This window comes from Saccopteryx bilineata, chromosome 7, assembly GCF_036850765.1.
Source record: "Saccopteryx bilineata isolate mSacBil1 chromosome 7, mSacBil1_pri_phased_curated, whole genome shotgun sequence".
In the NCBI taxonomy this organism is placed as follows: Eukaryota; Metazoa; Chordata; class Mammalia; order Chiroptera; family Emballonuridae; genus Saccopteryx; species Saccopteryx bilineata.
The window spans coordinates 42,921,151-42,949,056 of NC_089496.1; the positions used below are offsets into that span (position 1 = coordinate 42,921,151).

General features: G+C 46.8%; 1 protein-coding gene and 1 pseudogene across 5 annotated transcripts in view; one reads left to right on the forward strand and one right to left on the reverse strand.

The window, feature by feature from the left end:
* OSBPL3 (oxysterol binding protein like 3) overlaps positions 1–24,691 on the reverse strand; it is a 190,140-nt gene extending 165,449 nt beyond the window's left edge. For all 5 annotated transcript variants that reach the window (XM_066240312.1, XM_066240315.1, XM_066240313.1 and 2 more), the window contains exon 1: positions 22,455–24,691. The gene's annotated coding sequence lies outside the window, so the exon portion shown is untranslated. The remainder of the gene's footprint in view (positions 1–22,454) is intronic.
* LOC136311140 (putative elongation factor 1-alpha-like 3) lies at positions 4,610–22,212 on the forward strand (annotated as a pseudogene).
* Positions 24,692–27,906: the final 3,215 nt, after the last annotated feature.

The following is a 27,906-nucleotide window of genomic DNA, read 5'->3' on the forward strand; positions in this document are numbered from 1 at the left end:
GGAGGATAGACAAACCTACATGCCAAGGAAATTAATTTATGTAGATGGTGTCCAGGGTACCAAGTACTCTGAGCAGTGACAGGACTGGACTGAGCTTTGATATGGGCGGATGTTGTATGAAAGGGTGGTAACTCTTTCATGGACCAGCACAAAATTTCTGGTAGACTGCCACCAGTCCACAGACTGGAGGTTGAAAACCACTGGGCTAAAACATAGTACAGAGTATCTGGACTTTGGTTTTTATACTGGTCTTAATAAACACAACTCTGGATTTCTTTCTTGGTAAGACTGAGGGAAATGAGACATTCAATACCTACGATCAACCCTTTATTTCAATCCCAAATAAATCTTACTGCAAAAGCCTAAGCTTTTCAAAATTGTGGGTCATTTGAAATTCCTTTCTCTCGACATCGCAACAGAACCCCACCAGAACCAGCATCAGAACCGCTATCAGTAGTCAAGGGGGAACGGAGTGTGGGGCGTATGGGAAGTGTCTGCACCATCTTCACAACCTTTCCGTAAATCCAAAACTTCTAAAATGAAAAGCTGTTTTAGGATGAGGGGTGATTAGCACAAACTTTGACTGCTATCAGAGCACATGTTCCTTAGCTTTTCCCTGGCATTTAAGACAGGGAACACTGAGGCACAGTAAGAAAACCCAGATGCAAATCTCGGCTCTGCTATTCGCCCCCTGGGTAAGTCACTTCCTTACCCAAGAGTCTCGGTCGGATTTCCCCCACCTGTACAAGGCTTGAATCCCATCCTGCCTACCTCACGCGGTTTGGTTTTGTTGTGAGAAACAAAGTATATTATTAAAGTGATTTACAAATGTGGAGATGCTATACAAAATATGGGAGTTATGATAAGCAGAATTCTGCAGTTCTTCCCTAAATCAGAGTGGACTCGGGGCTGGGGGAGACTCAGAGTCCTTTGCCTCCTGACCCAGCACTCGGCTTCTCAAAGGGGTTCCGGGGCCAGCAGCATCTGCATCGCCGGAGAACTTGGTAGAAACTCAAAATCGTGGGTCCCGCCACAGATCTACCAAATCAGGAACTCTGGGGTGGGGCCCAGCGATGGGTGTTTCCAGAAGCCCTGCAGGTCATTCTAATTTTTTTTTAATTTTTTTCTTTTTATTTATTCATTTTAGAGAGGAGAGAGAGAGAGAGACAGAGAGGAGAGAGAGACAGGGGGGAGGAGCTGGAAGCATCAACTCCCATATGTGCCTTGACCAGGCAAGCCCAGGGTTTCGAACCGGCGACCTCAGCATTTCCAGGTCGATGCTTTATCCACTGCACCATCACAGGTCAGGCCCTGCAGGTCATTCTGATGCCACTGACGGTAGACCACTGCCCCAGAGATACCTACCCATCAGGGACTGTGATCGCCGCAAGTCCCACTCACAGGGGGCCCACTCCTCCAGCGGGCTCCCCGCCCAGCCAGCGATCACGTGGCTCTCAGCTCCTCCAGAACCCCTCTTCACGCCTATTAACACTTGGCTACTTCTCCCACAACTCCTCTGAGAGAGAGGAGAAACAGTACTCCCCACAGGGCTGTGTGGGGTCCATGACATGCTAAACCTCTGACGAGTCAACCAGCTAGAGCGGCGATCTTCAACCTTTCCCATCTATCTCGTGGTGCACATAAACTAATTACTAAAATTCTGCGGCACACCAAAAAATATATATTTTTTTTGCCAATCTGACAAAAAAAAAAAAATAGGTCTAATTTTGATTCATTCACACCATTGGCTGTTGTCACTCTATTTTACAGTCCATGGGAAAAGAGGTCAGTATCCCTGACTAAATAGTCAGGTATTGCATGTTTTAAAAATTCTTGCAGCACACTGGCTAAAAAAATCGCTGAGCTAGAGCCAAAAACATGGTTATCATACCCAACTAATCTGTGAAGTTTATAGCCGTGAGGGAACACAGGGCATCTCTCAGAAGTACATGCCACACATTTTACAAAGACCCAAATTCCAGCATCCTGGTCCTTCTGGTCGCCTGGCATTTGTCAGACAAAGGTGACTTAATCTGTGGATCAGAAAAAGTAGCCATTTTATATAAACATCCATCTACACCAGGGGTCTCAAACTCGGGCCCGCGGGCCGCATGCGGCACGCAGACTGGCCCGCAGACTAATCCACGAAGTTTGATTAGTCTGCGGGCTGCACAAAATTGGAGGGCGGGCCGCATGCGGCCCGCGGGCCGCGAGTTTGAGACCCCTGATCTACACCCACCTACACAAAGTAAGAGCTGTGGATGCCGGCAAACAAGAGTCTCGCAGGCCCTTCATCGGGAAACAAATGATGCCGAGCTGAGAGCAACAAACAGATTGGAATGGCTATTTTGGCCCAGGAGCAAAGACTAGAAAAACAGGCATTATAAGCCGGGCGCATGAGCCGGTGGCATGAAGAAGTCCAGGCCGTCCTTTTTCGGAACCACATTTAGGCCCCAGTTGTTATTCTTTCCAATGTGACATCTCATTAATTGGTATTGTTCCTAATGACACACAGATAAAAAACTTAAGACGTTAATCTAGAGAAAAACCGGCTGAAAAGCTAATTAGGGTGACATTTTATAGGGTGTACATGTGCATTTCCAAGGTAAAAGGGCTGCTGATAGAAGCACAATGTCTCTCTATAGAGAAGAGACAGGATTTGTGTGTGTGTGTGTGTTGTAAGAGGAATCTATCTCTTTGTTTTCTTCTTTATTGAATTCATTGGGGTGGCAGTGGATAACAAAATTATTTCAGGTGCACAATTCCCCACACATCATCTGTGCACTGTATTGTGTGCTCACTGCCCCAAGTCAAGTCTCCTTCCATCACCATCTGTCCCCCAACCCTTTCTCCACCTCCCCGCCCATCACCACACTGCTGTCCGTGTCCATGACTTTCTTCTCCATTTTTTTCAATCCTTCAGTGCCCCTGCCAAGCTCCCCGACCCACCCAACCCCGACAGCAAAATATTACTCTTGGCACAACTCAAAAATAAATCATGCAGCCTGACCAGGCGGTGGCACAGTGGATAGAGCGTCAGACTGGGATGCGGAAGACCCAGGTTCGAGACCCTGAGGTTGCCAGCTTGAGCTCGGGCTCATCTGGTTTGAACAAGAGCTCACCAGCTTGGACCCAAGGTCGCTGGCTCAAGCAAAGGGTTACTCGGTCTGCTGAAGGCCCGCGGTCAAGGCACATATGAAAAAGCAATCAATGAACAACTAAGGTGTCGCAATGCGAAATGGAAAACTAATGATTGATGCTTCTCATCTCTCTCCATTCCTGTCTGTCTGTTCCTATCTATCCCTCTCTCTGACTCTCTCTGTCAAAAAAAATAAATAAATAAACAAAACAAAAATAAATCATGCACATAAAAATGTCAACAAATAATAATTTCTTTATTCACCTCCACTTTCCTTATTCCCCATTCACCATCTTCTGGAAAATGGAGCCTCCAGCCCATAATTTACTGACAGATAAAATGAAAAAAAGATTAATAATATGGCAGCACAATACGTAAGTTCAGCTTGAATAAAAAAACCAGCTGAGAGAGGGTGCCGGGAGTCACGGATGTAGAGCAGGTAGGTGCCCACTGCACCTGCGTGCCTTTTTGTGGACCTTCTAGCAGGTGGGCCTTGTTAGGGTGCGTGGGAGGGGCCCACCTGGATCCCAGCCTTCTGACACCCGTGGGGCGCTGTGTGGCCATGTTCCCCAGCCTGGGAACCCCAGCAGAAGCAGACGTTACTAGAGGATCCAAATACCACATTCCTTTCTCCCTCGGAGCATGATATGATACACACACTCAGGTTGGAAGTCAGAGAAAGCTGTGTCTTGTAACTGAAAACAATGGCGTGTGTTGGAAGACGATCACAGACAGTGTGAGTGATAGAAAATCGTTGGAAGACGATCACAGACGGTGTGAGTGATAGAAAATCAGAATATTTGATGCCTGGGAGAGTCTTCAGTCACCTGCTATTTCTCCAAGTTTAATGAAGACAACGTCATGTCTAGAACTGGCTTCGGGTGACCAATTCAACAATGACTCAGCTGTTCAACTCCCTGCTGTCCCTGACCTGACTCGATGAACCACGGAAAGTCTTTGGTGGCTCTCTCTGCACACTCAGCTGGCACAGCATCTTACAGCCCGGGTTCGCGTTAGTCACCTCGGGAAGCATTTCCAGAAGAAACCTGAGCGTCGGAGATTGAAGGAGGGATTATACCGCTGAGTTTTCCTGGGCACAAAGCCTTTGTCTGTAAACTCAGTAATAATGACACCAAGAAATGTGGAAAACAAAGGCTGTTTGTTGGAGAAAAATATTCAGTTGTTCTTGCTTCACGCGCATACCAGCCATCAGTAGAAATAGTCTGTGTGAGTAGAGATTTTTGAAGTTATGGGATCATAAATGTTAGAAATGTCTGTGCTGGCTCTTCTGCAATGGCGTTGTTGCCAGAACACAGGTGTCATCAAAACCACCACTATTATCAAAGTCAAAATGGGAACAGAAAACACTCATATCAACATCGTCGTCATTGGACACATAGATTCCAGCAATTTACTACTAATGGTCACCTCATCCACAAATGTGGTAGGATAGAAAAAAAAAATTTTGAGAGGCAGGCTGCCGAGATGGGAAGCGGCTTCTGCAAGTATGCCTGGGTCTTGGGTAATCTGACAGCCGAAGATGAGCGTGGCATCACCATTGATGTTTCTCTGTTGAAATGCGAGACCAGCAAGTATTATGCAACCATCCCTGATGCCCCAGGACACAGAGAATTTATCAAAAACATGATTACAGGCACATCTCAGTCTGACTGCTGTCCTGAGTGTTGCTGCTGGTGTTGGTGGATTGGCAGCAGGCATCTCCAAGATCGGGCAGACCCGCGAGCATGCCTTCTGGCTTTCACACTGGGCGTGAAACAACTGATTGTGGATGCTAACAAAACAGATTGCACTAAGCCTCCCTACAACCAGGGCAGAAATGAGGAAATTGTTAAAGAAGTCAGCACCTACATTAAGAGAACTGGTTACAAACCTGACACTGTAGCATTCTGTGCCAATTTCTGGTTTGAATGGCTACAACATGCTGGAGCCAAGTGCTGACATGCCTTGGTTCAAGGGATGGAAATTTACACGTAAAGATGGCAATGCCAGTGGAACCACAATGCTGGAAACTCTGGACCGCATCCTGCCACCAACTCATTGACTGACAAGCCCCTGGTCTTCCCTTCCAGGACGTCTACAAAATGGTGACTTTGGCACTGTCTCCTTGGACTGAAGGCAGGTGGGTGTTCTCAAACCCAGCATGGTGGTCACCTTTGCTCTAGTTAACACTACAGCTGAAATAGTCTGTTGAAATGCACCATGAAGCTTTGAGTGAGGCTCTTCCTGGGAACGATGTGGGCTTCAACGTCAAGAATAGATCTGGGCCCTGGCCGGTTGGCTCAGTGGTAGAGCATCGGCCTGGCGTGCAGGAGTCCCGGGTTCGATTCCCGGCCAGGGCACATAGGAGAAGTGCCCATCTGCTTCTCCACCCCTCCCCCTCTCCTTCCTCTCTGTCTCTCTCTTCCCCTCCCGCAGCCGAGGCTCCATTGGAGCAAAGTTGGCCCAGGCGCTGAGGATGGCTCTGTGGCCTCTGCCTCAGGTGCTAGAATGGCTCTGGTTGCAACAGAGCGACGCCCCATATGGGCAGAGCATCGCCCCCAGGTGGGCATGCTGGGTGGATCCCGGTTGGGCGCATGTGGGAGTCTGTCTGACTGCCTCCCCATTTCCAACTTCAGAAAAATACAAAAAGAAAAAAAGGAAGAACAGATCTGTCAAATATGTTCATCATGGCGATGTAGCCAGTGACAGCAAAAATGACCCACCAATGGAAGCAGCTGCCTTCAGAGCTCAGGTGACTGTCCTGAACCATCCAGGCCAAATCAATGTCAGATATGCACCTGTGCTGGATTGTCACATGGCTCATATTGTTTGCAAATCGGCTGAGCTGAAGGAAAGATTGAGAAAAAGCAGCGAGATGACCCAGTCTGTGAAATCTGGTGAGGCTGCCATTGTTGATACGGTTCCTAACAAGCCCACGTGTGTTGAGAGCTTCTCTGACTGTCCCCCACCCCCCGTGCTGGTTTGCTATTTGTGACATGAGACAGATAGTTGCTATGGTGTCACCAAAGCAGTGAACAAGAGGCAGCGGGAGCTGGCAAAGTCACCGAGTCTGCCCAGAAAGCTCAGAAGCTGAATGAGTATCATCTTCAATGCTGCCACCGCAGTCGTCATCAGTGGTGGATGAACCGTCCCAGAACTCTTTGTCTCGATCGGTTGTTTAATAGTTAAAGACTAATTAATGATTACAATGCATTGTAAAACCTTCAGAAGGAAAGAAAAACATTTTATAAACTATATATTTGGGGTACTCTGTGTGTGTGTGTGTGTGTGTGTGTGTGTGTGTGTGTGTGTGGCAGTTTTTAAGTTATTAGTTTTTAAAACCAGTACTTTTTAATGAAAACAACTTGACGAAAAATCTGTCACAGATAATGAGACTCATTACAATAAAGTTCAATGAGAAAAAAACAACAATTAAGAGAGAACTGGCACAAGCCATCACTGTTCCTATGTGCAGACACTGAGTCCCTGCACTCACAGGCCATCTCTCTCAAAGTTGTATGCTAATGTCTCCTGTCTCTTACCATCCCTCCTCCCTATCAATGAATACAGAGCAAATGCTCAAGTAATCCATCATTTAATATCTGTATTTGACCACCAGTCAAACTGATTAAAGAATATTTCCTAACTTAAAAACATTTTTGTGGCTCTCCAACTGCCAGAGAATGGGGTGGCCATGCATCACCCCCAAGCTCCCACAAACCTCTGCCCGCCAGCTACATCAAAGAGCTAGCTTTCAGCCTCTGCTCACCATTCTCGCCTTCCCTGAAATGTCTCGACCTTTAAAATCTTACCATGTTTCAAGTCATGCTCTGAGAACAGCCCTCCCAGGAGACCTTTCCTGGTTTCTTCTTTAGCATGCCCTCCTGCATTCACCGGCAATCATGGAAACAGGACCCACCCCAGGCAGTGGTTGTGACGATCAAGTCAGGTGATGGGTGTCCCTTCATCAAGTTCTGAGAACAGTGCCTTGCTTTTTGTAGGTCATCCATAAAAGGAGCACTATTCATATCATTATATGGTCCTCGTACCTTGTGATGAGCTAGCTTTCCCCTGCCCACCTCTTCGCTGGCATTCCCCAAGGTACCGCAAGCATCCCACTCTGCTACACGACCAGCACAAAAGGTATTGTAAGTTGGGACTCCCTTAGAAACCGCCTCCGCTGCCATAATTTCCACTACACTGCTGACTCCCAGAAGAGATCGCCAGCTCTGTCCTCTCTTCTAAGTTAGCTGTAGGACAGTTCCACTGGTAGCTCCCATACTCTTCAAGGTCAGCATGTTCAAAACCAGCATTCTTTTCCCCTAAGATCTATTCATCTATTTTCAATGGCACCTTAAATAACACAGTCACATAGGCCTGAACTCTGGAGCTACATATTTTGTTTGCTTTCTAGTATATCTGAGGCAGAATAAGTAATATACTTACTTGGAACAAAATTCAGAACGTGCAATTTATTTTTTTTTTAATTTTTTATTTATTTATTCATTTTGGTTTTTTTTTTAGAGAGGAGAGAGAGAGAGACAGAGAGGGAGAGAGAGGAGAGAGAGACAGAGAGAGAGAAGGGGGGAGGAGCTGGAAGCATCAACTCCCATATGTGCCTTGACCAGGCAAGCCCAGGGTTTCAAACCGGCGACCTCAGCATTTCCAGGTCAACGCTTTATCCACTGCGCCACCACAGGTCAGGCCCAGAACGTGCAATTTAAATGTCACATCTGTCCCTTTGCCACCAATCTCCTTTCCTAGGGGGAATCTGATGTCCCCAACCTCTTGTGTAATCCCTTTAGAGATATTTTATATTTATGATACACAGTGGGTGCTAATAAATATATATCAACCAGCCCTCTGGGAAAACAAAAGTCCTGGTTTATTGTTTTTGCTTATTTTCCTGGTGTAAATACTCCCACCGTGGCCAATTTCAAACTATGACCCAAAGTCACCGACCAAGGAGTTGGGAAAAGATAAACACAATGGGTTTTCACGAGTCTTTGCAAACTGGCTTCAGCCCACCAATTTAGAGTCTATGTACATATGCATAAATATGTACATATTTATGTATATATACACATAAAGCATGTCATATGGGTATATTCACCTCAAATGGAAGCATACCATTCATGCATGGCATATATGGTATGTATGTATGTATGTATGTCACAAACCTATGGATTCTATACCTTCCTTTTATAACTTAAAATTAAATCTCAGAAATTGTTCCAAATCAGTAGATGTGGAGCTGCCTCATTTGAAATCACCCCATTATTATTATTTTTTTTAAACAGGTGCTCTTTTTTTATTTTTTGGGTTTTTTTATTTATTTATTCATTTTAGAGAGGAGAGAGAAAGGGAGAGAGAGAGACAGAGAGAGAAGGTGGGGAGGAGCTGGAAGCATCAACTCCCACATGTGCCTTGACCAGGCAAACCCAGGGTTTCGAACCGGCGACCTCAGCATTTCCAGGTCGACGCTTTATCCACTGTGCCACCACAGGTCAGGCCGAAATCACCCCATTATTTATTAACCAGTCCCTACTGATGGACAATGAGGTTATGTGCAATCTTCTATCTATTCAAACACTGCAATAGATAACTTTGCACATTGTATATCATTGTGCACACTTATATATCTGTTTGATAAAATTCATTGAATTTTTATGGGTGCTTCAAGGGTATGTACATTTGCAGTTTTGATCAATACCGCCTATGGCTCCACACGGAGTTTGGACCAATTGATGCGTACATGCACCATGAACACCTGTTTCCTCAAACCTTTGCCAACGGTTTCATCACATTTTGTTCATCTGCCAATCTGATAGGTGAAAATAACCTCTCATTAAAGTTTTAATTTGCCTTTCCCCTTTCATGAGCGAGGTTAAAGTTGTCATAATCTTAAGAGTCTCTTGTATGCCATTTTGTAAACTGTTCACATCTTTGCCTCTAGAGTAACTGTTCTTTATCTAATTAATTTGTTGTGGTTCTTTATATTGAGGAAACCAGATGTTTGTGACAAGGAATTGCAATTATTTTTCTAGATTTATGGGTTGCCTTTTGGCAGTTTTTTTTAAATATCCCTGAAAAAATTATATGTATATATAGTCAAATGAATCGATCTTCTACTTTATAGCTTCTGGATTTTATATCGTATCTTAAAAGGGCATTTATCATCATTATTTAAATGGCATTCTATTTTTAAAAATTTTTTATTTATTGATTTTAGTGAGAAAGTAAAAGAGAGTGAAAGAGACAGGATCATAGATCTGTTCCTGCATGTGCCCTGACCAGGGATCGAACCAGCAACCTCTGTGCTTCGGGATGATTGTGTAGCTAACTGAGCTATCTGGCCAGGGCTATTTTTTTTTTCTACATTTTTAATGTTAAAGTTTTGATTCATCTGAAATAATTTTGGCAGAAAGTGTGGTATAAGACTCCAACTTTATTTTTGACTTGATTGTACCAACACCATTATTATCTCCCATAGAATCATCTTTGCCTTCTCTCCCATCCCCATCCCCCACACCTCTAGTTCCTACAGGCTCTCATCCTAACTTTCCAATATTTCTGTGTTGCCTTTCCTGTCTTCTCACATGTGACCACCCTAGTTCAGGTCTCAGTGTGCTTGACCTTCTGAACTTGTCCACCTCTACTACAGTGCTTTCTCCAAGACAGTCCCCACCCTGCACCTCTTTGTTCCCTGTCTACAGAAGAAAGTCCAAACCCAAACTGTGGGATTCGACATCCACTGCAGCTGGGCCCCGACCTCCTGTCCATTCTCAGATCCTGTCACTTTTCCCATTTAAAAGAGTCCTTCTCAGCCCTGGCTGGTTGGCTCAGTGGTAGAAAATCAGCTCGGCGTGTGGAAGTCCCAGGTTCAATTCCTGGTCAGGGCACACAGGAGAAGCGCCCATCTGCTTCTCCACCCCTCCCCCTCTGTCTCTCTCTTCCCCTCCCACAGCCAAGGCTCCACTGGAGCAAAGTTGGCCTGGGCGCTGAGGATGGCTCCATGGCATCCGCCTCAGGTGCTAGAATGGCTCCGGTTGCAATGGCAACGCCCCAGATGGGCAGAGCACCGCCCCCTGTTGGGCATGCTGGGTGGATCACAGTCGAGTGCATGTGAGAGTCTATCTGACTGCCTCACCGCTTCCAACTTCGGAAAAAAATACAAAAAAAAAAAAAAAAAAAAGTCCTTCTCAACAATCTGAAGGGTTTATCATTCCTTAAAATGCTATGCTTTGGCTCATCCTGCATTCTCTGCCTGCAATGTCCTTTCTACCTAGCCTTCCATCCCCTTCTTTTGTCTCAATTTTCTGTGTCTTTCGAGGCTTGGCACAAACGCCTGTTTCTCTGAAAGCATCTTCAGTCACTTCTTCTGTGCTCCAACAGCCAGAGAGGTAGAGGCATGCTGGGACTGGATCCACGTTCTGACTCCCAGGCCTGTGCTTCCCACCGCACTGAAGAGGCCTCTAGCCAATGCCTGGCAGTGGAGCCAGAATGACCCGCCTCCACCCCAGCTCCGCCCCTTGTTTCCTTTGTGACAGCGGGTAAACGACAGGAGTCTCTCTAGACCTCTGACAGTCAGGGGTTCTGACAGTCAGGGGTTCTTTGAGCTGAAGCAACAGAAATCAATGTGGCCAATAAAACCAGAGAAAATGTATTGGGGAAATAACAATTTAAGGAATTAAAGGGAGGCTGAGGAAGCTTGCTTCCTCAGTGGCACAGCTTCATGGGACTAGAAGCCAGACCACAGTGTGGTCCAAGCAGGAATGGTCTGGTCAGCAGAATCTCCAGAACCTTTGGCATTGGACCCAGACTCCAGCAAGAGGCTCACAGGGCTGCCCACGGAGGAGGATGGGCCCTCATTCTGGTCCCAGCAGACCATCCCCAAAGTCAAGGGGTGATTTCTCAAATGGAAGTCTGGAAGGGTAAATGGACGTTGGACAATCAGAGAACAAATATTGTCATTGTTGCCCAGCCATCTTTTTTTTTTTGAAGCTGGAAATGGGGAGAGACAGTCAGACAGACTCCCGCATGCGCCCGACCGGGATCCACCCGGCACGCCCACCAGGGGCGATGCTCTGCCCACCAGGGGGCGATGCTCTGCCCCTCCGGGGCGTGGCTCTAGCGCCTGGGGCAGAGGCCAAGGAGCCATCCCCAGCGCCTGGGCCATCTTTGCTCCAATGGAGCGTTGGCTCCGGGAGGGGAAGAGAGAGACAGAGAGGAAGGAGGGGGAGGGGGTGGAGAAGCAAATGGGCGCTTCTCCTATGTGCCCTGGCCCGGAATCGAACCCGGGTCCCCCGCACACCAGGCCAACGCTCTACCGCTGAGCCAACCGGCCAGGGCCTGCCCAGGCATCTTCAAAGGCAGCCTGGCTCCCCATTCCCTAAGGCCTCCAACACCCCCGGTTCATTCTACGTACACTAAAAATCTACTCGAGGCAGCACGGACCCTGTGAGGAAAACTCAAGTGGGTCTTCCCTATATTCTCTGAGGCCTGCAAATACCCCTAACTCACTCCTTCTTAGCTGCTAGACAATGGAGCTCCACCAGACTTGGAGCCAGCCCGCTATTTTAAGCTACTTTCAAGGCTATGCTGGAGAACAGATTGTTAGATCTCATTCAGTTTCAGCTACAACGGTACTAAAAATACAACTTTGTATTTATTTTCCCACAGCGAATAAAGGAACCTATGTGCAGCATCATAACAACTGAAAAGTTCCTAAGAGGAATTAAACCCCTTCCCCTACTCACTCCCACCTGACCCCCTACAGCCAGCAGAAAGAAACAGAAAGGGCAGGACTTCCAGGTGAGCTCCTCTGAGGATTCCCAGCCACAGTCTCTTTTCTCCTCCCATTCAAACCATCAACAGCCGGAGTCATGACCTGCAGGAAAATAGAACTTTTCTCTCCAAGGTCCCCATTAAAATGCAGACTTATTCCCTTTGAGCCACCTAATCCCCATTGCAATGAACAATAGGTTTAATATCTATATCCCCTTAAGGGGAGGTTCCACATCTATCTAATTCACCTTCATGTGTCCTGTACCCAGCCTGGTGCCTGGCACAGAGTGTATGCCCAATAAATACTAATTTCATGTATGGGGGGAAAAATTCCACTGTATGCTTTCATTCTACAAAGGTTAGCTTTTACTTCTAAACATTTCAGACCACTGCCCACCACAAATAATTTGGGGAAGAATATTTCTTTTATAAGATTCAAATGGTGGCCCTGGCCGGTTGGCTCAGCGGTAGAGCGTCGGCTTGGCATGCAGGAGTCCTGGGTTCGATTCCTGGCCAGGGCACACAGGAGAAGCGCCCATCTGCTTCTCTGCCCCTCTCCCTCTCCTTCCTCTCTCTGTCTCTCTCTTCCCCTCCCGCAGCGAGGCTCCATTGGAGCAAAGATGGCCCAGGCGCTGGGGATGACTCTGTGGCCTCTGCCTCGGCGGCTAGAATGGCTCTGGATGCAGCAGAGCGACGCCCCAGAGGGGCAGAACAACGCCCCCTGGTGGGCGTGCCGGGTGGATCCCGGTCGGGCGCATGCGGGAGTCTGTCTGACTGCCTGCCCGTTTCCAGCTTCGGAAAAGTGAAAAAAAAAAAAAGATTCAAATGGTAACTTGTATTACATTTGCTCTCAAGACAGAAAACAAGTACAGGACTCTTTAATATTAGTACATTCTAATACATACAGGGAGAAATGTTATACTGAGAAAAGTGACCCACAGAATATTGAAAAAACAAATGGATTTTAATATTTTATCTGTAGAGAGTAATCAAATAATAAACGACTTTATATTGACAGTCACAGATTCTATCATGATCTCTCTGATGGGCTGCAACTTAATTCTTTTATTTATTTATTTATTTTTGTATTTTTCCCAAGTTAGAAGCAGGAAGGCAGTCAGACTCCTGCATGCACCCAACCGGCACGCCTACCAGGGTGCAATGCTCTGCCCATCTGGGACATTGCTCCATTGCAACCAGAGCCATTTTAGTGCCTGAGGCAGAAACCATGGAGCCATCCTCAGCGCCCAGGCCAACTTTGCTCCAATGGAGCCTTGGCTGCCGGAAAGGAAGAGAGAGACAGAGAGAAAGGAGAAGGAGAAGGGTGGAGAAGCAAATGGGTGCTTCTCCTGTGTACACTGACCAGGAATTGAACCTGGGACTTCCACGTGCTGGGGCAATGCTCTACCACTGAGCCAACTGGGCAGGGCCAACTTAATTCTTTTCTACTTTACATTCAAGAATTTTTCAATTCAGTCCACTCTCTCATGATCTCAGAAATCACAGAGGAGAAAGAATATTCTCTGAGATCATTTGTCTAGGCCACACCTCTCAGAGAACTGTGTTTATTAGCTTGCTATTGTTTTGTGAGTAAACATAGACATCTAGACAACACCCTGATCATCATCTAAAGAAAAGTTAAATGAAAGCAATTTGCTTCTCAGCTTGAAATCCACACATTATTGTTATTACTATTTAAGAAACATTCCATTTATATTGTAGGGGTCATGGGGAGTCTAGTAACAACCTGTCTGGCTCCCAAACAGATTCACTTAGAGTGATTATAAAGCAAGTCCAAGGAAAATTCAATTTTAGAGTATAAACAACGTGATTAAGAACAATGAAGTTACCATTGCATTTTCTATATTTTTCCATGATGAAGGAAATAGTTCACCAACTACAAAAGAATCAGATGAATAACTAAAGGGGAAATTCTTCCACTTCCTCATGCTGCTATTGCTGTTATTACAGAAGAATATTTAGATTTTCACAGAGCTGAAGCCCAGAAATGACTTTGGGAGACCACAGCCTGCCTGCTAGAGCGTCTATAAAGTAATCATTATTCCCCAGTTTCACAAAAGAGGAATCCTTCATGAAAAATATTTTATTCCAGATTTTTTGAAAATTCAGATGTCTTCAATATTTTTATCTTATTACCAAAAGTTGTATGTCTATACAAAAGAATACAGCAGCACTGTCCAGCAGAAATTTAATAGGGGCCATAGATGTAATATTAGTATACATATTTTTAAGCAGCCAATTAAAAAGCATATATGTAAATAAGTGAAACTAATTTGAATTATATATCATAATATATCCAAAATATTATTTCAACATCTACATGATAAAAAAAATTATTGAAATAATTTTACATTCTTTTGTATACAAAGTCTTGGAAATTCAGTGTGTATTTTGCACTTACAATACATCTCCAGAAGGATTAGCCACATTTTGAGTACTCAATAGCCACATGTAGCCAGTGGCACCACAGGGGACAGCTGATACTAAAGAAAATAGCATTAAGAAGCCCATGAAGTCATCACCCAGCTTCGATAGTCATTAATTCAGCCTTTTTCCCTCTATGCTCCTTCAACCCCGATTATTTTGAAGCAAATCCTAGAAATCTTAGCATTTCATCCATGTCAACATTTCCTTGATTCTATCATAATTTTTTCAACAGTTGGTTTGTTCATATCAGGACCTAAACAATCAATGATGAAGATCTCTTTTTAATGACATTTTTTTAATGACACCAATATAATGGGAGCTATACTTTCAGTAAAATGCTCTATTCATTTAATGTTTATTAAACATCTATCTTGTGCCAGGCACTGTTCTAGCCCCAAGACACATCAAAGAACAAGACTCAAAATAAAAAAAAACTTCCTGTTTAATTCCTGACTGCACATTATGATTATTTGGGCAAGCTTTAAAAAGTACCAGTTCCAGCCTGACCAGGCGGTGGCGCAGTGGATAGAGCGTTGGACTGGGATGTCGAGGACCCAGGTTCGAGACCCCGAGGTCGCCAGCTTGAGCGCGGGCTCATCTGGCTTGAGCAAATAAAAAATGCTCACCAACTTAGACCCAAGGTTGCTGGCTCAAGCAAGGGGTTACTCGGTCTGCTGAAGGCCCGCGGTCAAGGCACATATGAGAAAGCAATCAATGAACAAATTAAGGTGTTGCAACGAAAAACTGATGATTGATCCTTCTCATCTCTCTCCATTCCTGTCTGTCTGTCCCTATCTATCCCTCTCTCTGACTCTCTCTCTCTGTCCCTGTAAATAAATAAAAATAAAAAAAAAAAAAAACATTAAAAAGTACCAGTTCCGGCCCTGGCCGGTTGGCTCAGCGGTAGAGCGGTAGAGCGTCGGCCTGGCGTGCAGGGGACCCAGGTTCGATTCCTGGCCAGGGCACATAGGAGAAGCGCCCATTTGCTTCTCCACCCCCCCTCCTTCCTCTCTGTCTCTCTCTTCCCCTCCCGCAGCCGAGGCTCCTTTGGAGCAAAGATGGCCTGGGCGCTGGGGATGGCTCCTTGGCCTCTGCCCCAGGCGCTAGAGTGGCTCTGGTCATGGCAGAGCGACGCCCCGGAGGGGCAGAGCATCGCCCCCTGGTGGGCAGAGCATCGCCCCTGGTGGGCGTGCCGGGTGGATCCCGGTCGGGTGCATGCGGGAGACTGTCTGACTGTCTCTCCCCGTTTCCAGCTTCAGAAAAATACAAAAAAAAAAAAAAAAGTACCAGTTCCATCAACTGGCAGGTAGATAAATAAAATGTGATACACACACACACACACACACACACAATGGGGTGTTGTTTACTAAGCAATAAAAAAGAAAGAAGTACGGATCCCTGCTACAACAGGGAAGAATCATGAATACAACATGCTAAGTGAAAAACCACGTACTGCATGATTCCATTTATATGAAATATACAGCATAGGCAAATCCATTCATGAAGGAAGTAGATTAATAGTTGAGGGGTGGGGGGGACACTGCTAATGGGTGCAGATTTTGGGGGGTGTTGTTCTAAGTGTTCTAAAATTGATTATGGTGATGTTTGCACAACTGTGAATATACTAAAAACCACTGAACTGTATACTTTAAAATGGTGAATTTTATGGAATGTAAACCATATCTCAATAAAACTGTTATTAAAAAAGAAGTAACTGGATAATATGTTATATTGACATAATGGAATACTACCCAGCTATAATATAAACAGAGAAAACTCCTTTAAAAAAGAAAACAATTCCAGTGACCAACCCTCCTTACCCCAAGTCACTTGATCCAGAAACTCTGGAAGGGGGACCTTGGCAGGAAATTTTTTTTTTTTAAAGACCCCTAAGTGATTATAATATAAGCCAGGTGAGAGTCAGTGGTTTCCAGAAAGATTCGGTCAAGTGACTGACAATTGCAAATCGGTATGATAACTGCTCCCTGTAAAATGGGTCGGCACACGGTGCCAGCAGTGTTTTCCAGCTTCAACTTGGAGGTGGCAGAGGAGGGCTTCCCGCAAGTGGCATCCATGCTGAAAAGGGATGAATGAGTGAAAGCCAAGTGAATATGGGGGACAGGAAAAGGCTAGAAGGAGGACAATGGATGATACAGAAACTGAGAGGGCCTAGCACCATACGCATGGCTGGGGAGACAGGCAGGGTGCTGAGCTTAGTTCGGTGACTGGAACACACAGAGCAATGAGTTAAGAGAGGTGCTGCCTCCCAAAGGACCTGCTAAATTGTGTTAAAATGGAAAATACTCACTGATCCATAAAATATTGAGAAAAAATTTAGTTACATCCATAACAGTTTTAATACATGTTTAATAACATTACCATATAATGAAAAAAGTGCATACAAGATGCAAGATATTTACAAAGTTTATTTTATGTAAAGCTTTGAGATCTCCTTGTAGTATAGCTAAGGTGAAAACCACCACAATAAATGCTTCCCAGGGACTTAAATAACTGGGATTTTTATTGCTTCATCATAAATTGATGAAGGCACTACAGTATTGTGGATCAAAATGTAGGAAACAAAATGCCACATTCCAGTTAGTTTTTTCACAGAATAGTCTAACAGAATATAACCACATAGAATTGTTTTGCAGTCTCTTGTTTAATTGAGCACCTACTATGGACAGGCCACCACGGTTAGTGATGCGAGGGAGAGAGACAGGAGGAACACACACTTGCCTTGCCCTGAAGGCATTTGCAATCTAGAAAGGAAGGCAGTACATTGGAACAAATAATTAAACCAGGTGGGGGATAGTGGGATATGAAAGGAACAAAGCTCTGGAGCAGGGGCCGGGAATCTATGGCTCGCGAGCCAGATGTGGCTCTTTTGATGGCTGCATCTGGCTCGCAGACAAATCTTTAATAAAAAATAATAATAACGTTAAAATATAAAACATTCTCATGCATTACAATCCATTCATTTCCTACCGCTCATGTTCATGGTTGCGGGTGGCTGGAGCCAATCACGGCTGTCCTTCGGGACAACACCAAATTTTTATTGAATAACGCTTAACGTACAGGGGTCGTTGTATGGCTCTCATGGAATTACATTTTAAAATATGTGGTGTTCATGGCTCTCTCAGCCAAAAAGGTTCCTGACCCCTGCACTGGAGGAAGGAAAATCCACCATACTCACTAGGCAGAAACTGCACTGGGGACTCTCCTGCTTTTTTAAAAACTGCAAGATGGAGTTCAGAGAGATTATTCTGACGGAAGTAGTTTATGAGTTCAGCCTTGAAAGATGGGTTTTCAGAGGGAGACACAAGGAGAGAGCTTTCCAGGCAGCAGGAGGGTATGAGCCAAGGCAAAATGCTCTGTTGCGGGATCCATCCAGGCCGCCAGTGCACAGGGCTTGGGAATGCCCACGTGAAGGCTGGCCCAGGCTTCCAGGACCTGCCCTTAGGCCAAGCAGTCTATAATCAAATGGAGAGAGAAAACACCTGGGGTTTGAGTCTCAGCTCCGCCTTGAAGTTGTTGCAAACTTAACTTCTTCTAGCCTCGTCTGGAGGTTGGGGTACAATAACAGAGCCCACTGGGTACTGCTCTGAGGATTCAATGCAATAATCAAGTGTAGCACTTATGATAGTCCCTGGCATAAGAAGTTCAGCACAACTGCTGCTACTGTTGTTGTTATCATTGTTATTAACCACATAAGCCTCTCAAGAATTTTTAGCGCATAATGACAGGACTTAAAAGAATTTGCCAGGCTGTGATGCAAAGAGACTGAGGCAGGAGGACCCACCTGTAAGCAATGTCAGGGCAGAGTGCAGAAATCCCTAAGGCTCTGAGCTAAGACAGGGGCAGGGGCAACCAGAAGGGATGGGTGTGAAAGACACTGAGGAGGAGAGAGAGGAGCTGGGGTCAGCATAAACATGGTCTGAACAGCAGTGATTTGGAAGTCAAGAAGGAAGTTTCCAGAAGAGAGGTCTAAAAAGCTGATGAAGAAGATGTACACAGGGCATCAGGAATGCCCAGGGAACGTAAACAACTCTCAGTCAGGCATGGAAGGCATTTTCAACTCAAGAGCTTCCATCTCCCTTAGGGTCCCACACTCCCAGTATTTCTGTGGGCATCCCAGGTGGGGGCATTCTCCAACCCTTCCTGGAGTACTCCTAATGGAATTAACAATTAAGAAAATGTGACTTCCCAGGTTCGATTCCCAGCCAGGGCACACAGGAGAAGTGACCATCTGCTTCTCCACCCATCTTTCTTCTCTCTTTCTCTCTTTCCTGCCCTCCCGCTGCTATGGCTGGTTTGAGCAATTTGGCCCAGGGCACTGAGGATGGCTCCATGGCCTCACCTCAGGCACTGAAATAATTCAGTTGCCAAGCAACAGAGCAGCAGCCTCAGATGGTCAGAGCATCACCTCCTAATGGGCTTACCCAGTGGATCCTGGTCGGGGCACCTGCAAGAGTCTGACTCTGCCTCCCTGCCTCCTACCTCTCACTTAATAAAAATAAAAAAGAAAAAAAGAAAGACAGTGTAGTACCGCTGAGAGGCAAATTATAAATAAAACTGGATTATCTAGACCAGCAGTTCTCAACCTATGAGTCGCGACCCCAGCGGGGGTTGAAGGACCAAAACACAGGGGTCGCCTAAAGCCATCGGAAAATACATATTTCTGATGGCTTTTGCCTCTGAGAGGCCGCACTACCGTCTGCAACAGCGCTATTCAGCTTGAACGCACGCCGTTATGGACCAGCGTTCCAAACTGAATGCCTCTGATCATGCGCAGACGTGATTGCATCATCCGAAGGGGGCCTAAGGGGTGGGGGAAGCGGAACGCTCCACAGTCCATAGCAGCGCATTACGTGTGTCCGGCGCTTGCTGACATCATCAGTGGGCGGGTGCAGCAAGCACCGGAGGACAGAAGCCTAGGAGGCGGAGAGGCAATGAGAATACATAATGCATATCAGGTATTTACATTCCGAATCATAACTGTAGCAAAATTACAGTTATGAAGTAGCCATCAAAATTATTTTTTGGTTTGGGGTCACTGCAACATGAGGAACTGTATTGCGGGGTCACGGCATTAGAAAGGTTGAGAACCACTGCTCTAGACCCTCATACAGAAAAAAACTTTATACTACACTCTCCCCCCAAGCTAGAATGGACATCGAAGGCAAAAGGGATCTCAATTCCTTCCCATCGCCTATTTTACTATCAGCCCTTTAGGAAGTAACCATGACACTCTTATCTAACTTCTTGCCCTCAGTTTCGCTACAAGAGTACAGAGTTGAAATGTAATTATTTTATTAAAAATAAAAGATTGCTGCAGGAGCTTTTGGAATTCATAGTGGTTCCTAACTCTCCATTCTACACACAGGAACAGAGGACCCACCTGGCTTTCCAGCACTTTCCTTAAGAGGCATAAAGCCTTACTAATTTCATTTACCACAGCGGGCAAAACCCATAAGATGTCTCTTTAGATTTAAGTGAAAGTAAATTTAAATTTAGGTGAAAGGAGAATTTCCTTTAGTCCTATATTAAAGTCCCTCAGCTACCAGATCCACAAACCACAAACTCAACCACAGAAATCAATGGCAGTAAGAGTCTCAATAATTCAGAAAGTAGTACAGGTAGAAACTTGATATTGGCAGCAGAAGAGAGTCTGTAGCCCAACCTCAGTTGGTTTTAATATATTGTATCACTGGGCTCTATGATAATGAAGTAACCTCTAATTAAGTAGTAGGAGCAAGACACATCTCTATGTAATGGGAGAGTCAGAAGAGCTGTTAACAAAATTACTATTGTAATTACTATGTATTGTAAATTACTATTGACCCTGAGGCTAGGCTGCAGTTTCTTCATCTGTAAAATGGAGAGGACCTTACAACACAGGTGAAGATTAAATGAGATAATACTAGCTTATGGCAGCCTCTTAGTATCTGGCCTATAAGGTAACTAAATGAATGCCTCTCTCTCTGTCTCTCTCTATTAAAAAAAAAAAGTATATCTGAATGAGAAAACAAATCTTTTGGCTAAGCAATAGCTTTTGTTACAAAGAAAGCTAAGTGTCTATTATCTGTAATGGTGGAAAACACAATTTGGTTTCTTAGAAGAGCCCCAGAACAATAGAGAGAAAATGAACTGGAATTCTAGTTCTGCCAGGATAATCCTGGGAAAACTGATTAACATGCTGGAACCTCCATTTCCCACTTGGTTAGACATACCTAGCTAATAAGACTAATGTTGTCATGTTTAATGAGGTAATCTATATGAAGTTCCTAGTACATATCTGGTTCTTTTTTTTTTTTTTTTTTTTAATTAAGGCTCATGTCCCACAGAGGGTGGTCCTGGCCTGTGACTCCCCACAAGGGGGCATATCTGGTTCTTAGTAGATGCTCAATCAACAGTAGTAGTAGTAGTAGTAGTAATAATAATAATAATAATAAAAGGATAAACATGAAAATCAAAATCAGCTATGAAATCACCATTGCTCATTTTTTTTTTTTTTTTTTGTATTTTTCTGAAGCTGAAAACGGGGAGAGACAGTCAGACTCCCGCATGCGCCCGACTGGGATCCACCCGGCACGCCCACCAGGGGCGATGCTCTGCCCACCAGGGGGCGATGCTCTGCCCCTCCGGGGCGTCGCTCTGCCACAACCAGAGCCACTCTAGCGCCTGGGGCAGAGGCCAAGGAGCCATCCCCAGCGCCCGGGCCATCTTTGCTCCAATGGAGCCTTGGCTTCGGGAGGGGAAGAGAGAGACAGAGAGGAAGGAGGGGGGGGGGTGGAGAAGCAAATGGGTGCTTCTCCTATGTGCCCTGGCCGGGTATCGAACCCGGATCCCCCGCACGCCAGGCCGACGCTCTACCGCTGACCATTGCTCTTATTTTAAAAAGAAGCTTTCATCGTCCATTAAGTAAACTTCTTGCACACCTACTGTGTGTGTCAGGCACTGTTGTTATTGAAGAGAGAGTGATGCACAAGACAGATAAGATCGCTTCTTTCCGGGAACTTCCACTCTACTAGGGGAAGGCAGATATGAGCAGCCCGAGGGCATGATCTCAGAGAGAGACGAGCGCTAATGAGGAACAGGGGACAGAGGCGTGTGTTAGCAGGTTGGTGGTGGGGCTTCAGCGTGGGTGCATTTCAGCCCAGGCCTGCCTGACTGGTCTCCTTTGGCCAGAAGGGGGACCATGCTTGTGGTTAGTTAGAACGTGGATGACCAGAAGTCAGACCTACATATTTTTACCTGTCTGTGGACAGATCTCTTTTATACCTGCAGCTTAAAATATTTCTAAATGCTCCCCCTCCTAGTACACAAACCCTGAAGGCCAGTGTAACATCTGGGGAAACTCATGGACCTCAACGCCGTTCCCAGACACATCGAAAGCAACTTCACAGTCCCCTCATCTCAGAGTTTGTGAGACCGAGGGAGGGGGGCATACAAGTGTGCAGAAGGTGGCTTGCAAGTTTCATTGCCGAAGGAGGGCGGCGCGCCGAGGCTTAAGAAATATCTGTACGACCTACGACAATGCCCAGGACACTGGGAAGCCCCAAGGTACGAGTGCCCTCAGCCCCCCGCCGGGGCGCCGTGAAGCGGAGCAGGCCGGCGTCACACCGGTCCCCAAGCCGCCAAGCCGCGCCCTATCCCGCGGATCTGCTAAAGCTTCGCGCTCAGACCAATTAAACAGGTTTCCTGTGTCTCCCGCTCCGGCGGCGCGTCTGCCGCAGCCCAGGGCAGCCCCTCTGCGTCTGATCCCCCCGCGCCGCGACCCAGGCCCCGAGCTCGGCGCCCTTTCTCCGTCAATCCCAGCCAAACCGACCCTCTGAGGACGGAGCTCGAGGATGGGCAGCACTCGAACCCCACGTCCGGAGAAACTGGCGCCGGCACCGAGGACGATCTCCCCGGCTCGGGGCTGCCCCACTGACCGGTTCTGCCCCGGCGACAGGAGGCTGGCTCCAGTCCTGCAGAGACTGGTGGTCACCCCCGAAATCACAGCCCTGCGGAGCCCGCGCCGCCGCCCGGCCCCCACCACACCCAGCACCGTGCTGGCCGGCGTCCCGGCGCTTACCTGCGCGCTCCGCCGTGGGGGACGACGCCCAGTTCCTCGGTGCGGACTCCTAGGTTCGTCCGGGAGGAGACAAACCCGGCTTCTCGCGTCTTCCCGCAACGCGCAGCTGACAGTTCCCGCACCAGCTGCAAGAGACTGGGGCGGAGACGGCCGCTCGCGCGCGCGTGTACAGAGCGGCCGGACCCGGCGCCGCGCGCTGGCTGCCTCGCGCTGGGGTCCCTCTGCCCGGCCGGGTACGCGGGCGCTGCGATCGCGCCGCCAGTTCCCAGGACTTTGCCCAGAACTTCTCGGCTCTCGTTGCCGGGCGATTAGCTGGAGGGAGTAAGCGAGGAGGAACAGCCTGAGCCCGCCCCGGGGCGGTGCCACGTGCGGAGGGTGGCCGAGTGACCTACACTTAGACCAATCAGGAGACGCCTCCGGAGAAGAAGGTGGGCGATGCACTTGGAAGAAACGGGTGGATTCCATGACGTCGTTCAGGGAGTTGGGACCCTGGGTTCCCGACAGGTGGGAAGTGGGGAGGGAGGTGCGAGCTGCCGTGCGCCCTGGGAAGGGGCTTGCAGCGGCCCAGGGCGCTGCCTGTGCGCTCTCGGCGCTCCATAAATGCTTGTCGATTTGTGTTTCCCCCCAAGGAAAGGAGGGAGAAGAGAGGGCGGCTGGGAAGGGGCTGCTTTAAGAAGCTTCCAGGGGACACCTGTGCTCGAACAGGTGAAGAGGACTGGACCTCCTTAAAGAAGTCAGACTGAGACAAAAGGACAGAAAGCGGAGACAATTAGGCGGTGGAAGGAGGACTGCAGGCAAGGGATGACGAAGCAGAGTGTCGGCGTGGGACTTGGCCCTAGACTCTGACCCTGACGCTCAGAGGCAGCGCTGCAGATTCGTGCACCGGCCCCAGGAGAAAACCCGAGCGGCGTGCGGTTGTTTGTTCCAGGCCGTTCATGCGCAGGCGTGGCGGGAGGGAAAGCGTCCTAGTTACAATACCGAAGTTCCTTGAAAGATAATACAGTAAAGTCCACCTGAGTCGACTGCCCACTCGGCCTCCTTCGATCCTGGCATGAATGCAAGCAACTGACAGCCTGGGGTCAGTTTGGAGACGACCAGCGCGTCGGGTGCCGCAAGTGGCGGGAGAAGGGAATGAACATTTCCTGACCGCCTACTGTGCACGTCCGAACACTTGTGGGCGTGCCGCTGTGATGGCACGCAGGTTCCTGCTCGCAGAGAGCTTATATTTTAGTGGGGAGACAGGCCCCTTAAACAAAGGACATATGCAAATACAAATGGGGAAATGCTGATGAACTGTGAGCACTGAGTTAACTACTAAACAGAGCTTTCAGAAGCGATGACGTGTACGATAGGGAGCTGCAAAGCCCCCCGAGGGCCTCTCGGTGGAGGCGGTTTTTAAGCACATTCCGGTACCCGGAAAAGAACTGATCTCGGTAACAGTGTTCCAGGCCTAGGGAACGGGAACGGCAAATGCAAGGTCTTCGGTAACCTTCCCGAAGACCCATCTAGCCTTGCCTCACCGAGAACAAGGAGCGTGGCTCGCTGGCCAGGCTCGGTGCCTGGCATGGAGTAGGGGCCCCAGAATGTTACGTTCCAGGGCGGTACATTTCCAGTTTCCCACATGACCCCAAACTAAGGTGCCTGGGGCTCTTGCCAGAGCCATGCTATTCACATTTCATTCATGCTCTGGATTCTCTGCTTCTGGAACCACCCCTGTCGCGGGATGTCTGGGGCTGTGTTTGGGATCTGGCAAGCGGCGAGCGAGGGAGGGAGGATCCCGAGCAGCAAGCTGCTGAGCGACCCCACTGTCAGGCTGCGCGCGTCCGCACACAGATGAACCTTACTGGAAAAGATTTAAAATCCAGTGGCTCGGGAGTTCTTAAATCTCCCCCTCTCATCCAAACAACCGCGGGGTGGAGGGACGACTATCACTCCGGATTCCAGGAAGCACCTTGCCGGTGCTCAGCCTAGAGTGCGGAGCAGCTCAGACGTTGTTTCCCTAACTCTTGTTTTTCAGCAATTCCTCTTTGAGAAAGAAACTTGATTTCCATACCCCCACACACACTTCTCTTCCCTCAAGCTCTTTTCTCTCTTTTCCTTTTCCTCTCTCTACCTCCAACCCTCACCCTGTTACTCTAGCATTGCTTTCTTTTCAGGAGGTGAGCCTTACATCCTAAAGGAAGTTATTTGCATAGGGCTTTATTGCTGAAACTAGCGTTCAGTTCTCGGTTTCTTCAAGTTCTTTCAGCTAACCATGTGTGTGTGTGTGTGTGTGTGAGAGAGAGAGAGAGAGAGAGTGTGTGTGTGTGTGTGAGAGTGTGTGTGTGTGTGTGTGTGTGAGAGAGAGAGAGAGAGAGAGAGAGAGTGTGTGTGTGTGTGTGTGTGTGTGTGTGTGTGTGTGTTTGAGGCAGTTAATTGGACCGGATAAGAAAGCTATTGGGTTCGATTCCCGGCCAGGGCACACAGGAGAAGCGCCCATTTGCTTCTCCACCCCTCCGCCGCGCTTTCCTCTCGGTCGCTCTCTTCCCCTCCCGCAGCCAAGGCTCCATTGGAGCAAAGATGGCCCGGGCGCTGGGGATGGCTCTGTGGCCTCTGCCTCAGGCGCTAGAGTGGCTCTGGTCGCAACATGGCAACGCCCAGGATGGGCAGAGCATCGCCCCCTGGTGGGCAGAGCATCGCCCCTGGTGGGCGTGCCGGGTGGATCCCGGTCGGGCGCATGCGGGAGTCTGTCTGACTGTTTCTCCCTGTTTCCAGCTTCAGAAAAATGGAAAAGAAAAAAAAAAAAGAAAAAAAAAAAAAGAAAGCTATTCATATTCAGAGTGTACCTTACCTCCTAGAAAAAGAGGAATGTACTGTCTTTTCAGTTTCATTTCCTCTTCTACTCCTAAATAAGCTTCCAGGCTCACCAGCTCCTAAAAACAAAAGGAAAAAAAAAAAAATTCAATCCCACGCAGAGCTAATTATTCTTGAAAGAGCTTATTAATATCCTAAAATTAGTTTTCTCCCCTTAAAGCAAGGAACTGCGTGTCTCCTCCAGTGAGATCGATGGTTCTGTAGTAAAGCACTTCTAAGGACTCTCTTCTTTGAACCATTGAACAAATACTTTTTTATCTTTGAAGAGACACCCACCATGGTGGAAGTTTTTCAGTTAGCTGAATGTTCTTAGCTTCTGAAATCCATAATATGTAAACACGTGTTTAAAGAATTTACGTCTATGTTTTGATATAAAAGAAGCTGATGAGAGTGGAGTTTTGTGGAGGCGGAACTCCAGAGGCCTCTAGAATGAGACTTACCTGGCTTCCTGTCTTATGTCCCTCCTGATTTCGAGAGCATTTTTCTTTGCCTGTGTCCAAGGAGACAGTAACTCTACTTACTGGGCTACAGGGAGAGTTTCATCACCGTCTGAAAACGACTCTCACATAGCCTAAGTCAGCTTCTCAATCTCAGCACTACTGACATTTTGGGCCAGATACATCTTTGTTCTGGGCACTGTTCTGTGCAGTTAGCAACATCTCTGGCCTCTACCCACTAGATTCAAGAAACACCCTCTCCTTCCCACAACCAGAAAGTCTCTGGACATTGCCAGATGTCTCCTGAAGGGTAAAATGGCTCCTACATGAGTGCCGTTAGCCTGGCGCATAATAAGTGCCCACAGAGTAGGAGGCGGTATAGGGAAGCTTAACAGTAAGTATTTCCAGAGTGTGAACTCCAGGCAAAATTTGCTTCCCTCACCTGCAAAATGGGAATCATAATGCTTACTCCTTAAGACTGGCCGAGGGTCAAATAAACATGTGTGTGTAAAAGCAACTGGAGTAGTGTCTAGCACAAAGTAAACTTAAGTCACAAGCTTCTGTTCTCATTTTCTTCCTGTGGAGCGAAGGCACTGGACTAGATCAGGGATGACATATCCTGGCTTATTTGCTGTTACTCCCCTCCCTCCCTCGTGCCAGGTATCACTATTAAGTCAACGCTGTCTTTCCGCTGAGCCCAAATAGAGACTCGGAATCCTTCTAAACAGAGTGTTTTAGGAAGCGACTACTGTAGGGCTAGCACGTGAGATGATGCCTGATTACCATGCTGGTGCTATATAAACTTTAAGCCACTTAAAGATTAAGATCTTAAATCATCATAAGATGAGAGCTTAAATCTTCTGGAATGTTGACTGTAGGACAATGTGATGAGAAGGAACTATGGTTCTTCACCTCATCAATCCCTTCATGGGGGGAGGGGGTGTCCAGCACCTTGCCCAGAACCATAGAGCCTGTGAGTGGTTAGGGCACGCGTGGCCAACAGTTTTTGCCCCCGGGCCAGATAAGAAAGAAAACTATTTTCACTGGCCGGACAAAATATTAAAATAAAAAAATATTAAATACAAAAATTATTCATTTAAGTAAACAAAATTTTATTATGTAATTTGTTTATAAATAAATGTGAGTGAAAAATATTTTTAATATACAATATTATTTTAATAAAAATATAATTACATACTGTATAAATATCCAAACTGTATCGAAATCAATTGAAACAATATTTAATTAATAGAATGAGCTTGAAGGGGTTATATCGCAGATAAAGCAATTATTTTGTTTTACAAACAGCCTGGACATGTTTTCAGTTATCAACTACAGCTATTGTCTTTGCTACAATGCCACTTGATTCAGTACACTTGACCACAAAAATAACAAATTGGTTGACCTTGGGTGCGCACTGGCAAACTCCGCCTTAAAGAACGTGGATTTCGCCTGATCAGGTGGTGGCGCAGTGGATAGAGCGTCGGACTGGGATGCGGAAGGACCCAGGTTCGAGACCCCGAGGTCGCCAGCTTGAGCGCGGGCTCATCTGGCTTGAGCAAAGAGCTCACCAGCTTGGACCCAAGGTCGCTGGCTCCAGCAGGGGGTTACTCAGTCTGCTGAAGGCCCGCGGTCAAGGCACATGTAAGAAAGCAATCAATGAACAACTAAGAAGTCGCAACGCGCAACGAGAAACTGATGATTGATGCTTCTCATCTCTCTCCGTTCCTGTCTGTCTGTCCCTGTCTATCTCTGCCTCTGTTAAAAAAATAAAAAAAAAAAAAGAATGTGGATTTCACATCGTCGCTAAACATCAAACAGTTCATATCGAGTACAGACGAGTACAAAAGTGGTAAGTCTTTATAATGGAATTTTTTAAAAAAAATAAGTATCATGAATCCATTCAACCAATTATTGGAAGTTAACCCTAGATTAGTCACATACAGAATTCTTTTCCGCATATCACTATCTTCTTAATATATCTTGATTTCTAATAATCAAAGACGCTTCCGCTTCTGAGTAGCTGAGATTTTAAAGTAGCGGAGAATATTAAGAATTTAATCGTGGGCCGCATAAACTCATTACACGGCTGGATCCAGCCGGCGGGCCATTTGTTGACCATGCCTGGGTTAGGGGCTGGGTCTCCTACCTTCTGAAATGTC